At 45.1% G+C, this 7,676-nt stretch overlaps 1 pseudogene; it reads right to left on the reverse strand.

The window, feature by feature from the left end:
- Positions 1-2,893: 2,893 nt before the first annotated feature.
- On the reverse strand, positions 2,894-7,605 carry LOC121603356 (annotated as a pseudogene).
- Positions 7,606-7,676: the final 71 nt, after the last annotated feature.

Genomic DNA, 7,676 nt, shown 5'->3' on the forward strand with positions numbered 1-7,676 from the left:
TGCGTGATGAGAGAAATACATAACCAAAATAAAGTCGAATCTGTAATTACGCTAATAAAATATCAAAAAATAAAATAAGTTATAAGTGTACTAGTGAAAAATCTACGCTATGCAGACTTTAACGAAAAATAAGAAATTAAAACGCTGTTAGCAACACAACAATAAAACCGCGCTTGCCGGAGATTTTGTTTATGGGGAACGTTTTACCGCAGTATTAAAGTGCTTCACCGACGACTGCCGGTGGCAGGCGTGTGTCTCCATTAGCGTCATGCACGGATGACGACACAATCAAGGATGCAAAGGGAGAGTTTGCAGGAACAACAAAAAAAAAGGCAAATTGCACACAAACTGCATTTGGCCGGATGAGGCACAGTTTCGCGCCACGATCGTACGATGTAACTTTGTATCGTCACACCACGCCACCGCACCACCACCCCACCTGTATAGGAAAGTGCAAAGTTACGCTGCTGGGTACCGAGTACCAAAGCGTTGGCCAGCGACTCGTTTTAGCGCAGTGATGCTGCCAAAGTTCTGTTCCCCGCAAAACGTCAAATCAAGTGCGCTTCATTTCGCGCGGCTGGCATTGCGTAGTTTTGCGTTCCGAAAAACTGATGCAAACTACCCTTACGCGTGTGTGTTTATATGAAGGCGTGTGTCGCTACGAATGGTGCGGAATGGAATCATTTCTCCCGCGTTTTTTTGCTTTGCTCTTCTGCTAGCGTACCAACGCTTGTGTCAACGGTTTGGGGGAGATTTCTCTTGACGGTTGTAGCCCTTTCTCGTGCAGTAACCTCGTGGCGCATCGTACGTTAGCTGTGTTTGGTCAAAATGGGTGAGATTTATGTTACATATTCTACGCGCAAACACGCATGTGAACGATGCCGAACAGTTTTCGATCGACTGTACAGTAATGCTTCAATAATTAATTGCCCGACACTGGATGGGTTAGCTCGCTTGTTTTAGCTTTTCCCTTCTTCTAAATCTCATCGGGATATGGTTAAATAGTGTGCTGAAGCTATTCCATCCATTCTCGCGTTTGGTGCGTTTGCATTGTGTCTAGTGGGATTGTTTAGAGCCGAGTGCACTTTTTTGAACGAGGATCCATGTCCTTGTGGATTATGTGGTATTTAGCTGTTCAGCGCATATAATTTAAACTTTTGTCAAAAGTAGTTTTATTTAGATTGGTTCGAAATTGAAGGATTTTGCACATTTGAAGAATTGCCAAAAATAGTGTTATAAAGAAAAGAGATTTCTTCTAACAATACTGCAATCATACAACTGCCGTTTTAGCTTCAAACACTTACGAAATCGCAAGAACGAATTTTTATATCTAAATGGCCTCAACAATGCTCCGCATAAGAAAACATAAAAAAATTATTTTGAAAAATGTTTTATTGAGAGCATAGTGAGATGCATATTTCCCCATGTTTTTATATGAATAAAAGCTACATGAATGTTGAATAACAATGACTTTCATAAAAGATGTAAATACAACTCACAGCTAGGAAAGATATTATTTAAGTAATGTTCAAGAAAGCTCAGAAATTCTTCCGAAAACTTCAAACCTAAAGGTAAACCCCATAACCCTGGTGCAACGTTATATTACAAATATTCGGAAGAATATTTGCTCGACTGCTGGCAAATGTGCAACCTTTGCCAGCTCAGTTCCCCACTTTCATCGATGTGGCACGGTGGGTGTTAAAACTTTTTACATCCATCCGAAAAACAAATTCACCTCCGTCGCGCATACACGTGTTCCGCGCCATGCGATGCAGTCGCTGCGAATGATTGCATTGTTTTTGCGTGTTTTTTTCCGTTTTATGATTTCGTTTTAAGAATCCAAAATCAAACCAACAATGTCGTTGCCACTGGCTGCCAACCAGTGTCGTTTCAATTATCGATAATTAATTTTTTGCCCGCTACTAGTAGCTATAATTCAATTTCTGTTTCGGCATCTCTCTTTATTTCCATTTCGTTCTGAGCTCCTAAGCAGGAGGAGGGATAACATGAAATGCCGTCATACGGGTCATACGGGTTGTAACTGGAAAACGTGCTAATAACAGACCTACTAAACTAAACCAACACACCATGACTGAGGACAAATCTTTGGTCCCTAAATTAAAAATGATGATGAAATAAGCTATGGTGGGGTTTTTGCAATGAGGAGTAATGATTTTTTTAACAAGATAAAAAAACCCAATTTATTTTTTTCCGCTAGAGTACAACTAAACTAAACTAAACTAAACAAGTACATTGTTTGCGTATAGTAAAACCAACGCTGTAACGCGTATGCCATGCCATCGATGGATTTTCGCGCCAAATTTTCAAATCCCGCTCGAAAGCTTTGCTTGAAGCTTTCATAGCTTTCATGAGCTTTTAGAGCTTTTAAGCGTTTCAAGTGGCATGTAAGCTCTGCATGAAGCGTTTCCTATGCAGAAGAAATATTTGATTTAAAAATAGTAATCAACTTCAATTTCTTTCTTTGTTTTAATATTACCTATATTATGTCATTTATTATTATTCTTTTATATATGAAAAGTAATACCTAGATAAGTATCACGATTTAAGAATAAATCGTTATATTTAAGTGTAAATATAATAGGAATTCCGTTTTTGTGGAATCAAAATATTGATAATTTTTATTAAATATACGTTTATAAATAATTATACTTATTATTAGTTTTCATCATTATTCTAAATTGGTCTACGTGAAGCACAATAGATTTTGAAAATCATGCTAAACCAATCTAAATGCTTTCGAATGTGTAAAGAAGGACACAAATTAATGAAATTTACACATCTTTTATTAGAGGCAATATTATTTTCATCACACTCACACACCATTTACGTATCAATCCTATACACACACATACACACGCGCAAACGCAACTCTTTACACACAATTTAATTTTCGAAGTAATGTTTTCCAGCGTCTGTTACACATTTATAGCACTATGGGCCTTAACTATACTAAACCACCTGCTCTGTTCAATCCTCACTAACACGCCTATGCTATGCATTCCTACTGCACCAAAAGCATCCCCCCCATGCGAAGGGATAATAAATATTGCCGTTGACTAAATCTGCGCACTATAACACCTAAACTGTGCGAAGCGTAGCGATTTCTCATTTCTCCTCATTTCTCATCAACTTACAGCAAGCGTGTGGATCATATTCTATTCTATTAATAATCCACTGTGCGGGCTACGGGCTATGTATGTGATCGTGCGATCTATGTTGTGTCCGTTGTGTTTTATTTTTAAATCATATTGCTCTCAGCTGGAACCTGTTAAGGTTAATGGAGTGAACGGTCGTCAGTCTAAATTTAACCTGCCCTTTCCGCACGCGGCCACTGGAACCGATTGAAACGAACAGTCGAGTGACATTTACGACGTTACCCGTCAGACGAAGATCTTCTCAATCTCCTTCACCATGTGTTTTGAAGGAGCAAACTCGAATCGTTTCCAAAATTAGAGCACCATGAAATAGAGCTAAAAAAACAATCCAAACATTTTTCCCACTTGTATTAGGGAAAACGTTGAGACACTCCACCCTCCATAGTTAATGAATCATAATACGAACGCTCGCTTTCGCTGGTGTTTTCAAGGTGCCTATTTTTATCTTTCCGGCCCCTATGGAGCGCACGCTGGGAAGTAGAAAAGCTTTAAATGCGCTGACCCTAAACACGGTTTAAAATACTCACGCAAAAATACTATCGCAAACCTATGTACAAACGCTATCGTAAACGTATATATGTATGACCAGCCTGAAGAATGCAGGAAAATAAACTAGCACAACAAACAAAACTCAATACACACAACGGTAAGCAAGCAACGAACGTGCCAAGCTTTCCTTCATTAATCTATTTCCGGCTGCCGCAGTTGATCATTGTGCAAACGGATCACCCTGCAAAGCACCGGACCTAACTGACCTGTAATATACCAAGCACCCTCAGTCGTAGAAATCTCTCCCGCGTGCGTCCCAGCCGCTGTTCCTAATCGCCTAATGAGGTAATGCGGGGGGTAATGGAGCGAGCACTAAGGGACACACGGCCGCGGGGAGACAACATAATACCGGTCGGGTTTGTTGCTAAATATCTTTCTTAACTAACTAACTCTTAGCAAGTACGCATGTCTGTATATATATTAAGTATGCATGTAAGTGGTTTAGCGTTCGCTTTCTTGGGTTTGACGACAACGATGTAAAGCTTGATGGTTGGTAAAGCATCCCGCAGGTTCAGCACCGTCCGCTGGCCGGCTTCGCACACGATCAGATCACTAACCGGTGGATGTGGTTGGTGTCGAACACAAAGTCACCGCCGCTGTTCGCACTTCGGTTGATTGCGATGATGCTTCCGCTTCCGTTTTTGGCTTTGCGCGTTAGCTGACGCTTTGGCTGCGGGTGGGGGAAGAAACGGAAAGGAGAATGTTAAGTAAAGATGCTTTAATTTGTACTGGGCTGCTTGCTTACCTGTCCATTTTTGTTGATCATCTTGCCCTGCTCGATCAGACGCTGCGGCACCAACCACAAGCTGTCGGACATGGTGATCAGCACGTTCGTCAGGTGGCAGCACTGGGCGGCCATGCGTACCTGCGCACCGATATCGTTCTTATCCGGTGGATGTACGAATCTGTAAGCGAGAAAGCGAATGAGTTACAATTTATTGTATTAATGTCAATTGCTCGGCCACGTTGGCTTAAGGCAATAGTGCCTTACTAACTAAAGCGTACAACAATTCGGGGATAAATAAAGGACGAAACAGAGGAGGAAGGATAATATGATATGTAAAAGGAGTGAAGACGAGATCGGAAGACGGGAATGTATGTGTTGAAATCGTTAAATCTTAAACTTCACTTTAAGCGCCGTGTCATATAAATTCGCATGACGGTTTTGCTCACCGTTCAGCTTTGCATCTGACGCTCAGTGATTCTCTCGAGAACGGACGAGGTAGAAAAGAGAGAACGAGAACGACATGTGCTAGACCGCTTATCGCCATGAAACAAAAGAGTTATAACAATGGCACGAGATACTGTCGCTCTCATCGCTCTCTTGCCATGCGCTACGTGCTCACTCAAAAACTGTGACGTCAGGCCGGCGGTCAAAGTGTTAAGGCACTGTTAAAAGACGAAAGTTCTCTAAAAAATGGGAGAGCAAAACGTGCACAGCATATAGGTATGTGGAGATGAAAACGATAACGTAAGGTGCGACAAGGAGAAGGGAAAGAGCATCGATGCCAGTCACAAAAGAAGCCTGAGCTACCGAGGGGCGGTGTTCCAGCTTAGCTAAGCCTAATAGAGTGCTTCTATCGTCATACGAAGAACATACAAGACTTGTAAATCGTTTACGAATCCTCTCAATCCTTTGGATCAGAGATACTTGGACAGGAGACCAGATGATACAGACATATTTCAATAAGGAAGGGACCCAGCAACAATAAAGAGACTTAAGACAGAAAGGAAATGAAAGGAAATGAAATGATGACATAGTCCGTATACTCTATATAAATGAGAGACTCGAATCAAATAAGACACCAAGATCCTTAGACACACACAGGGAATGTGGGCATAATAGGGACTGTATACGTGAGAGATACAAGAATGATAAATAGAACATTTTTCAGGACACAGGACTGAGCCGTTAGAAGCACACCATGTAGAGAATTTACAGAACCAGGATTAAAGGACAAGACAATCCATTGTAGAGAATACAGGACCAAAAACTTTAACATGATCTGCGCATACCAGGAAGCCGTTTACAGGAAGGATAGCAGTACAGTCATTGCGGATTTGGTTTTTTTTTTGCAAGATCTTCTCAATGATCAGCTCAAGCGCTATGCTTACCTCGGTGGAAAGAACGAAGGCGCAATGATATGGCCACGTTCTGTTGCGTCATCTTGTTGAGGTCCTGCAGCTCCACCACCCGCCGGAAGAAGAAGCTAAGCAGCTCGCGCAGTGTGTTGCGATTTTCGTGCGGCAGCAGCTGACAGAGGACCGCCAGCGCCTTGTACTGATCATGCGGAGGTAGAACTGAAGAATAGGAAATCTTTTAGTACAAAGTGGTTCTCACAAAACAAGATTCGTTAGATCTTACCGTTCGTTTGATAGAAAAGATGCACCAGATCGTTGGCCAGCAGTGGCTGGGGAAGCTCCCGTAGCCAGCGCTTGAGCAGCGCACTGAGATCGTGCACTCCCGCCTTCTTGATAGTGGGTCAATCTTTTCCGGCTTGCAGTAAAAGTTGTGCTCGATCTCGTTGTACAGGGCTTCGGTCTGGAGATGACCAAAAAACCGAATAGAAGGAATATTTACAAATTCCTTGGAAGTCACGCCACGGGCAGGTCGTCTCACTTACCTTCTGCTTGTGGCCAGGTACTCGCAAAATGCCTTCCTCCGGGCACCGCGTACCGCCAGCTCGGCCAGTATGGCCTGCAGCACGAGCGGCACGAGCGTCGTATCCTCGCCCGTCACCTGCTGGTCCCGGCGCACCAGCGCATTGAGCGACACGCGAACACGTTGCCCTCCTCCTTGCGCTTTCGCTTGAACGGTTTCCGCTTGTCGAGCGTGACGTGGTTTTTGTCGAACAGTGAGGCAGCTCGAGCCAGAGCAGCGGCTGCAGCCGCTTTGCTCGCCCTCCGATATCTGGTCGATGTCGAGGCAGGGTTCGCGGGCCGCCTCCGGCCGCTGCTCCCACTGGTCCGCGGCCGACGGGGACGTCTGCTTGATCATGCTCTCGAAGCTGACCGGTTCGTACGACGAAACGAAGCGGCGAGTTCTCGACCGAGCTGCAGAGCAGACTGTTGCGCGGCGGCGAGCTGGGCGGGCTCTGCTCCGATGATGAGTTGCCGGAGTCGTCGTTGTCCCGCCGGACCGCCACGGCCGACCCGTTGTACAGGTTCGTGTGGCTGCGCGTGCCCGAAATGTGCTGACCGGCGTGGGGCCTGGAAGGAAAGGAAGGGTGTGTTTTAGAGATGTGTTCGGTTTTAAGTTACTCGTTCGCTGCTTACCACGATCGTACAGGATGGATCCGAGCCGGACCGAATCCTCGGTATGTGAATCGTTCCCAGTCTTTGGAAGTTGAGCAGCTCGATGCCTTCTGCAATTGTAAGAAAGAGAGAAAAACGAATGATTAGAAGAGAATTTCTATCAACCTAATAATTTGTATCGTACCGTTGTGTATGGGGATGTCGCACCGGATGTGTGATCCACGGAACAGCTCCGCCGAACCGCGCAACGGGGCGCTCGGTGTGCGCCGCAGGTGTTGCTTGCCACGGATCGGTGTCGGACGCACCAACCATTCCATCGAACACGGACACGAAGCTCGGTATGTGTGGATGGTGGTGGTGGTGCCGTTGCCGGCGGCGTGTTCCACGCATCGTCACCCGGCAGCGAGTCCAGCGAGTCCGGAGTGGCACTGCGCGACCGCGTACCGGTGCTGGAGAATCTTGATCCCGAAATACGTCCGTATGTCCGGCTTCTTCGTCGATCGGTTGCGCGTGCGGCCGCGTACCGTGCGGTTGAGCCTTCACGCGCTGCTTGACCGCTTCCGCGTGCATACTCGAGAGACCAGAGATGACCGGAGCTAGTTCTGTCGCTGACAGCTCGCGCCTCCTGGAGGAGGAGGGAAGAAAACCGGTGGCAGGGATTGGAGAATTGATCAGTAATTTTGTTGTGGTGGTTGA

Source organism: Anopheles merus, unplaced genomic scaffold (assembly GCF_017562075.2).
Source record: "Anopheles merus strain MAF unplaced genomic scaffold, AmerM5.1 LNR4001157, whole genome shotgun sequence".
Lineage (NCBI taxonomy): Eukaryota > Metazoa > Arthropoda > Insecta > Diptera > Culicidae > Anopheles > Anopheles merus.